This window comes from Quercus lobata, chromosome 12 (genome assembly GCF_001633185.2).
Source record: "Quercus lobata isolate SW786 chromosome 12, ValleyOak3.0 Primary Assembly, whole genome shotgun sequence".
Taxonomy (NCBI): Eukaryota; Viridiplantae; Streptophyta; class Magnoliopsida; order Fagales; family Fagaceae; genus Quercus; species Quercus lobata.
In genome coordinates, this window is record NC_044915.1 from 14,406,186 (window position 1) to 14,415,865 (window position 9,680).

The 9,680-nt window shown below is 37.3% G+C and overlaps 1 pseudogene across 1 annotated transcript; it reads left to right on the plus strand.

Moving 5' to 3' along the window:
- Positions 1-318: 318 nt before the first annotated feature.
- Positions 319-8,965, plus strand: LOC115970263 (annotated as a pseudogene). Its single transcript, XR_004087122.1, has 3 exons — positions 319-1,178; positions 1,763-2,255; positions 8,829-8,965. The product of XR_004087122.1 is annotated as a 7-ethoxycoumarin O-deethylase-like (transcript).
- Positions 8,966-9,680: the final 715 nt, after the last annotated feature.

Sequence of the window (9,680 nt, forward strand, 5' to 3'; positions counted from 1 at the left end):
CTGCGCTTCCTTTTGCATATTTGGCCATCAATACCCCTGAGTGAGGGCTCTGTGAGACAAGGACCTACCTTTGGTGTAGCTTCCACAAATCCCTTAATGTAGCTCCTCTAGGAGTAGCTCTGATGCTTCTGAGTGTATACATTGTAAGTATGATCCAGAAAAAGAGCGTTTGTACAATTTTTGGTCATCGGAAAGCCAGAACCGAGGAGCCTTTCTTCGCATCTTGTTGGCCTCGGATTTACTCTCGGGCAAGATATCTTCCTAAAGGAACAGCATAATGGAGTCCATCCAGCTAGGATCCACCCTAATCTGATGAATATGAACCACATTTTTCCCTACTTTAGTAGGTTTACACAAGTCTTCCACAAGGTAATACCTCCATTGCCACCAGGTCCCCGTGGCTTGCCAATTATTGGGTACCTTCCATTTCTGGGCACCGAACATCATAGGAAATTTGAGGAATTGGCAGGGGTCTATGGACCAATTTACAAGGTTTGGCTTGGACAAAAATTATGTGTAGTGGTAAATTCACCATCACTAGTGAAAGAAGTGGTTCGTGACCAAGACACAATATTTTGTAACCGTGACCCTCCCATAGCTGCACTGGCTGCCACTTTTGGAGGAGCTGATATTGCATTTTCATCATATGGTCCTAATTGGAGGAAGCTGCACAAGATATTTGTGCGAGAGATGCCAAGTAATGCAAATCTTGAGAGCTCTTACACCCTACAAAGAGAAGAAGTTAAGAATTCGATTAGAAATGTGTATGACAAGATTGGCGCGCCGATAGATTTTGGGTAATTGACATTTGTGACAGTGATAAATACGATGTTGAACATGTTGTGGGGTGGCACGCTACAAGGAGAGGAAGGGGCTAAGTTTAAAAAATTGATAGCTGAACAAATGGTGCTATTTGGAAAACCAAATGCTTCAGACCTTTTCCCAGTGCATGCAAGGTTTGATTTATAAGGGACTGAGAGGCAGTCAAAGAAATTTTTCAATGGTCTGAGAACATTCTTGATACTGCAATTGAAAAGCGGATGAATTCCAACGAAGGCAAAGAAGATGGGACAGGAAAGTTTGAACAAAAGGACTTCTTGCAATTTCTGTTGGAGCTAAAGGAAAAAAATGACACTGCAACATCAATTAGCATGACCCAAGTCAAGGCCTTGCTTTTGGTTTTCCCAATTTTCTACTCTCTAGTTTGTACTAAATTAATTCAAAGCCAACAAGGAAGAGTCAACCTAGACCTAGACAATCTAAAGTAAAACCTTGTTAGACTAAGCTCAAACTGTTTTGATAAATCCAACCTCCATAGTTAATGTCACATTCTTGGTAATTCCTTTTCATTTTGTTTATTTTGAGTTAAGTTCATAGTTTATAATGCATGGCACATGATAAATTTTGATATTACTTGAACTTCTAGTATAACATTTCTCAGGCACTGAAACGTTGCTTAATATTCTGCTTGCGCCATCCATTGAATACCTTAAGTTGTTAGAAGGTATGAACGGTTCATATTCTGAATTAGAAATAACATTGGTCCATATTCTAGAGGTCTTGTGGGTGAAGCCAAAATGGGAGAGGGGGATTAGGGTTTTACTGGATGCACTATAAATTTGTTGTAAATCCTTTATTTTCTAATTGCGAAGATTTTCATTGCTGAACCACTTAAAACTTGGTGTTGATTTTATCTATTTTCTCTCTATTCTTTTTACTAATATTGATAAGATTTGAAATTTACAACGTAAGTTTTTAACAGGACATAATGGTGGGTGGATCCGAGACCACAGCAACCATGGTGGAATGGGTGATGGCAGAGCTAATGCAGCATTTAGAAGCAATGAGAAAAGTCAATGAAGAATTAACAGAAATTGTGGGATCAGACAGCTTAGTAGAAGAATCCCATTTGCCCAAATTACACTATTTAGATGTTGTCATTAAGGAGACATGCCGCTTGCACCCTGCGCTTCCCTTCTTAGTACCTCGTTGTCCAAGCCAATCTAGCACTATTGGTGGGTACTATGTACCAAAAGGTACTAGGATTTTATTAAATGTTTGGGCTATACATAAGGACCCAAAGATTTGGGAGAATCCCTTGGAATTTCAACCAGAGAGGTTCCTAAATAATCCTAGCAAATTTGATTTTTCTGGCAACGATTTTAAGTATATTCCATTTGGATCTGGGAGAAGAATATGTGCAGGGATTCCACTAGCAGAGAGGACTCTAACATACACCATAGCTTCGTTCTTGCATTCTATTGAATTTTAGAAGAGAGAAAACAAAATGAATAAATGCTCTGCTTGATTATTATTGAAAACCTGATTAGCTTATATACATTAAGTCACTAACACATTAACAAACTTAACAAACCAGTCTACTAATAACTAACTCAAATATCACATGATCAGCAATAAAACTACAGTAGCAAAACAGTGGCATTTAAACGATTTACAGCTTGCACCAAACTTGACTGGTACTTCTTCAATACTCCCCCTCAAGATGGAGCATATATGTTACTCATGCCCATCTTGCCGAGTAAGTAGCTAAACTGTTAATGCCCTAGAGGCTTTGTAAGCAAGTCAGCCAATTGATGCTTAGTTGAGACATGGAAGGTTTTGACTAGACCATCTTGTATCTTCTCCCTCACAAAATGATAGTCCAGCTCTATATGCTTAGTCCTCTCGTGATAGACGGGGTTAGTTGCAATGTGGATTGCAGCTTTACTATCACAATATAGTAGAGCAAGTTGATCATGACTGATTGACAAGTCTTTAAGCAAGCCTTTTAGCCATACAAACTCACTGACAACAGTAGCCATAGACCTGTACTCTGATTCAGCAGAAGACCTGGACACAGTGTGCTACTTTTTGGACTTTCAGGAAATTAAGGACTTACCCAAAAATACACAAAATCCAGTGATAGATCTCCTTGTATCAGGACAGTTGGCCCAATCCGCATCACAGTAACCTTTCAAGTGCAAATCTGAGGTTGCTGAGAATAAGAGACCTTGTCCAGGTGTCCCTTTTAGATACTTAAGAATCCTGTTAGCTGCTTGGAGGTGTGGCTGTCTAGGTTATGCAAGGAACTGACTAAGTTGATGCACACTATAAGCAATATTTGGTCTGGTCAATGTCAAATATAACATCTTCCCAATGTCTCCTATACTGAGAAGGATCTGTTAACAATTCTCCATGATAGTTTGACAGCTTGGTGTGTTGCTCCATAGGAGATTTAATTGGCTTGGCTGCTAACTGTCCAGTCTCTGCTAGAAGCTCTAGAACATACTTTCTTTGGCAAACACTTATGCCTATGGAGGATCGAGCCACCTCTAATCCCATAAAGTATTTCAAAGGACCAAGATCCTTTAGCCTAAATTGATCATAAAGAAATTGCTTGAACTTTGAAACAGCTTCAAGGTTGTTGCTAGCCACCAAAATATCATCAACATACACTAAGATAACAATGATTACATCATTATGAACTTTTGTAAACATGGAGTAGTCAAATTTGGACTGAGTGAATCCATAGTTGATGATTATGGTTGAGAGCTTCGAAAACCATTGTTTGCTAGCCTGCTTCAGTCCATACAAGGACTTGGTGAGTTTGCAAACTAAATCAGGCTCCCCCTTGCTACCAAAACTAGGTGGAGGTAGCATATATACTTCCTCATCAAGGTCTCCATGTAGAAAAGCGTTATTAACAACCAACTGAACCAAATGCCAATCAAGAGCAGCTGCAACAACTAGTAGAGTCCTAGCAGTGACAAACTTCACAACTGGACTAAAAGTTTCATAGTAGTCCAAACCCTCCTATTGAGTGTACCCTTTTGCCACCAGTCTAGCCTTGAATCTCTCAACACTCCCATCAACTCTATGCTTGACTTTATACACCCATTTGCAACCTATAGGAACCATACCAGCTGGCAAAGTTGTAAGCTACTAAGTATTGTTGATTTCAAGTGCATGTATCTCATCAAACATTGTTGCCTGCCACCTAGGATCTCTTGCAGCCTCAACCTAGGACTTGGGCTCAGCACAAACAAAAAGAGCAATAATGAAAGCTCTATAAGAGGTAGATAGCTTATCATAGGAAAGGACATATTCAATAGGGAAAGGAGTAGTAGGTAAGGGTAGGGGGTTGGCTAAGGCAAGCTGACAGTGGAAATCCTGAAGGTAAGTAAGTGCTTTATGAGGTCTGGAGGAACGTCTAGGTGCTGGTAGCAGGATAAAGAGGCTTAGGGACAGGTTGGTTAGGGACAGGGTCAAGTGTGATTGGATTAGGATCAGGATTGACATGTTGGTCAGGTATAGTATGTGGAGAATGGTATGGGTGTTAATCACTGGTTCAAAAACTTCCAATGGTGAATCATCAATATTAAAAGTGGGAGGTGGAAATAAGGAACCAGCAAAAAGTGGAAAAGAATTAGAAGCATTGTTAAGATGAAAATCCATGGAATGAAAGGGAAAAATATGCTCACGGAAGACAACATCTCTAGACAAGAAAATGGACTTGGTTTCAAGATTGAACAATTTATATCCCTTGACACCATATGGATAACCAAGAAAGACATAAGGAGAGGCTCTAGGATGAAATTTAGATCTATTCCTAGAGAGAGTAGATGCAAAACACAGACAACCTAGGACCTTAAGGTGAGAGTAAGAAGGAATATTAACCAAAAGGATTTCATAGGGAGTTTTATTATTCAACAAAATCTATTAATAAGATAGACTTCTATATGGATGCAATCTACCCAGAACTTCAGAGGCAGATTAGTTTGAAACCTAAGGGCTTGAGCAACACTTAGTATATGTTGGTGTTTCTTTTCAACAACTAAGTTCTGTTAAGGTGTATCTACATAACTCAATTGATGTAAGGTACCCTTGGAAGAGAAAAATTGAGGCATACGAAATTCAGGACCATTATCTGATCTCAAGGATTTAATTTTGATATGAAATTGAGTCTCAACAAAGGAAAAGAAAGGCTGAATAACAGTTTTAGCATCATATTTGAATTTCAGCAAATATACCCGAGTACATCTACTATAAACACCAACAATGGTTAGAATGTATTTAAAACCATTAATAGATAGAAGGAACAGAAAAAGGTCCCCAGATATCACAATGAACAAGATCAAAGATGGAAGAACAAATGTTATTCTCATTAGGAAAAGGAAGCCTTTTTTATTGGGAGAAAGGACAAATAGTGCAAACAGGAAACTCTTTATCACAAAATGTTACATCAGGAATTATTGAGCTAATCAAGTGCAACCTAGATGAAGAAGGATGACCCATTCTATTATGCCATAAAATAGAGTTTGAAATAGTGGAGTTATTACATGAGACAAGACTACAATCAGCAGCAACAGAGGAAGGAAAGTAAACACCAGGATGTGAGAGGACAGTGAGCATGAAATTGGAAAATTGAATTGGGACAGAAAGTTTTGTAGAGTTGGTTTGCTGTAGAATGTACAGGCCACATGCTTTCTACCCAAACCAATCGTCTTCCACTGGAGTAAGTCCTATATAAAACAGAATTGAGATAGAAAAATGCAACAACAGCCCAGATAATGTGTTAACTTCCCAATAGAGATAAGATTGAATGAAAAGGAAGGAACACACAACACATTGTCAAGAATCAAATCACATGATAACTGCACTTGGCCAACATGAGTGACTAAGACAGATTCACCATTAGGAAGTTTTACAGAGATGTGAGATATAGAAGTGATTTTGGTAAGATATGAAATGGAATGAACCATGTGGTCAGTAGCACCACTATCAATAATCCATTCATTAGGTAAAAGGGTAGGTGGAATGACAAGATTAGAAGAAAAAATTGAGTGATCTAAGTTGGTGGAGGAATGCAAGCAAAGAGGCATGGAAGTAATAGAGTCTAGGCATTTAGGTTCATCTAAACTGTCAATATTAGATATAGGTAAAGTGCTTACAATGTGAAAAATACTAGATGGCAAGGGTTTGGTGATAGGAGCAGTTTGATTGATGAGTGTGGCAGCTTGGTGAGTTCCAAGAGAAGAATCTTGATTGCCTTGTGATCTTAAGGTATGGGCCTGCAATATGGACATGAGTTAGTGACACTGAGAAGAAGTAAGAGCCATTGTAGTCAACTCCTCCATACTATCTGCATTATCCAGATTGGAACCCAGTGAAACCTGATTGGCTGAGTGGCCGTTTCCTTTGTTTTTATACCCAAGAGCGTAACCATGAATCTCATAGCATTTCTCCACCACATGCCCAAGTATTCCACAATGTGAACAAACTGGCCTTTCCCTTTTACCAGTAGACTTGTTGGTATAGTTACCCTTGTTAGATGAGGTATTAGAACCTCTAGAGAAGAAAGCAGTAGATTCAACTGCCATGGCATTAGAACCAACTCTTCTTTGCTTCTCTTCTTAAGTGATGAGAGAGAAGACTTGATTTAGTGAAGGCAAGGGCTTCATCAATAGGATTTGTCCTCTAATAGTTGCAAAAGATTCATTAAGCCCCATCAGGAAGTTCATAGTACACTCCTCTTCTTGATACTCAACTTGAGCAACCATTGAACCATATGTGCAAATTGATAATAGCTTAATTTTGCACATTTATATCATTATTAGAAAGCATTATCATACTTACTTTGAGTTAATTCATGCATTTTATAATTGGTTTTGGAATAATGTTGAATAATCAATTTTGTGCTTAATTGAATTTTAATGCATGAATTTTTGCTTTTGTAGGATAATGAAATAAATAAGTGGATTTGTGCAAAGAAGAAAGATAATAGACTTTAATTTTACAAAGGCCATGATGAAGTTTAAGAAGGCCAACCCAATTAAATCCAAGTCCAATTCGGATTAGGATTCCACCCTGTGCACCAGTTAGTATTTGGAGCATAACCTTCGGCTCTGATGTCCAATAGAGATGATTCAAGTTGGGATGGAAAGATAACTTAAAGGCATACAACTTTGTAGTTTATGAAAAGTCCGAATTTTGAAGTTAAATGGGCCAAAAATGTCGGTTAAGTGAAGCTTGGGATTTCCTCCAAACAGGAATTCAACTTATAATAGGATTCCTTGACCTATTTAAAGGCTTTTTAGGGCAAAATTCAGGGAGGAGCTGTTGTAGAACATAATTTAGGTTTTTTCTAAGTTTTTTTTTTTTTTTTTTTTTTTTTTTTTTTTTTTTTTTTTTTTTTTTACAATTTTTAGAGTTTTATTTGTGTTATGGCTTGTTAGAAGCCTTGCTAAGGCAAGGGGTGAAACCCAACCGTTTATTGGTATGTTCTTAACAATTATTTATTGGTTTTAAATCTTATATTTTTATGTTTTTGATTGTTTTACTCATCTAGAAAAGTGTTTAGTTCTGTATAATCCTTTGATTTATCGTAGACTCCAGGCACGTTAAATGCTTAGTATTCCCTACGAACTAATTCACTAGTTTTGTTTTGCCAAAAATCAATCAATTGCATGAAACTACCTTAGACAATTAATTCTCTAGTTTTTATTGTTAAATCATCCAACTAAAATCATCCTTCGTATGAATTTTAGTTGAGTTATAAAATAAATATTGCTTAGACTACCAATAGATGTGTTGTGTGTGGATCCCTAAACCTTAGTGCCTTAATATATTGCTATTTTCTCTCAATTTATATTACCTTTACTAAACTACCAAAAATCTCTTTAGTTAAAATTTATTATTTTAGTTTTATTCTCTTGTGGTTTGCTAATCAATTCCCTTTTCCCTGTGGATTCGACCTCGGACTTTCCGAGTTATTACTTTGCAACAATCCTGCACTTGGGAGCATTATTTGAGTCGCAGCACAAGTACCATAAGAACATGAAGGAATTGGCTTATAATTCACCAATTCATCCCAGATTACCTTGAACCTTGTGTAATAACTACTCACAGAGAGATTATCCTGAGAGAGTACTCACCATTCTTCGAAGTTCAAAAACCCTAGGGCCATTGCTCTGAGAGAATCAATTCTTGAGATTTGTCCAAACTTCTTGCGCAGTATTCAAGTAAATCACACTTGAAATTAGATCCTTGGACATCGAATTGATCAAAGAGAGAACCATTCTATTGCATTTCTTCCAAGTAAGGAAAATTGGATCTGAAGAACTTGTTGGAGCTTTAATGGTGCCATCAACAAAATCTATCTTGTTCTTGGAATCAAGAGCATAAATGATAGATCAGCTCCAAGTAGCATAGTTCCGTTTAGTAAGAGGCTAATTAACCAGAATTAAGCTAGGATTCTCGCTACTATGCAAAATATAGGAACTGGATGGTTTTTCCCAAGCAAGCACAGAGGTTTGAGAAGTAGATGATATAGAATCTGTATTGGCAGTTGCGAAAGCCATTGGAGAAGCTTGAACTAGGTTTTATAGTGAACTTACTTTCAAGAATTAGAGAAAAACATGAGCAAAGAATTAAAGAAACTTTGCAAGAGGGATCAATGAAAGAAAAAGAACTACAGAGTGAAAAGAAAGCTTTCAGGAAAACTCAACAATGGAGGATGAGTTAGGAATCAATGGAATACACCGAGCCAACTCCCTCTGATACCATATTGAATTTTAGAAGAGAGAAAATAGAATGAATAAATGCTCTACTTGATTATTATTGAAAACCTGATTAGCTTATATACATTGAGTCACTAACACATTAACAAACTTAACAAACCGGTCTACTAATAACTAACTCAAATATCACATGATCAACACGTGATGACTTAAATAGCAATAACAGTAAACATAAAACTACAGTAGCACAGCAGTGGCATTTAAACGACTTACAGCTTGCACCAAACTTGACTAGTACTTCTTCAATACATTCGTTCGAGTGGAAATTGCCACAGGGTATAGAGCTTGAGTTATCAGACAAATTTGGTATTGTTGCTAAGAAGTTGAAACCAACAGTTGCAATTCCAGCACCAAAGTTATCCACGTTTGAGCTCTACACAAAATAAATTTACGTATGTGTGAAAGGTAGTTTGGGTTTTCCTCTTATTACCTCCGCTTGAATTTTCCTACCAATATATATGGCATTTTATGTACTGCAATATAATATCTATTAATTTCTTCGAGTATAAATAAAGCTGAGATGCTTTTCTACATAATTCTGTGAGTGAGTTTTGCCACTATTCCCAAACTCACGTTTAAGTCTAGAGTCTATTTTAAGGGTTTTGTCATGGAATAGCCAAATGGGGAGATTGTAAAGTTGTATTTTACAACTATATGTTTTGTTGGCTTTTATTCTGTGCCAAATTTGATTGTAATTTTACTCAATCTTTTGTACCCTATATTTATTGTGGGATTTAATTGTAAGGGTTGTGTGATAGAGAGAGAGTGTGAAGACTTAAGCAATTGAAGACAAAAGAGTTTTCTGGGTAGTTCTAAGCATCCCGCGAAATGATGCATGTGCCCTGCACATAACTGGAATGTGAAGAGTTAAGACAGATGGAGACAGTTGTGTTTCACGAGTAGCTCGCGGGTAAGCCTTCCCACGAGACACTTGCGAAACATTCTGTTTTGCCAGACTATGCTATCTAATACACACTTTCTGTACCCACACTATATATATACCCACATTACCCACAAAAGTTGAGGAGTACTTCAGAGAGAAAACCTTAAACACATTGGCGTGTTATCTTGTGTTTGCATTCTTCTCCCTACTCTTTTACC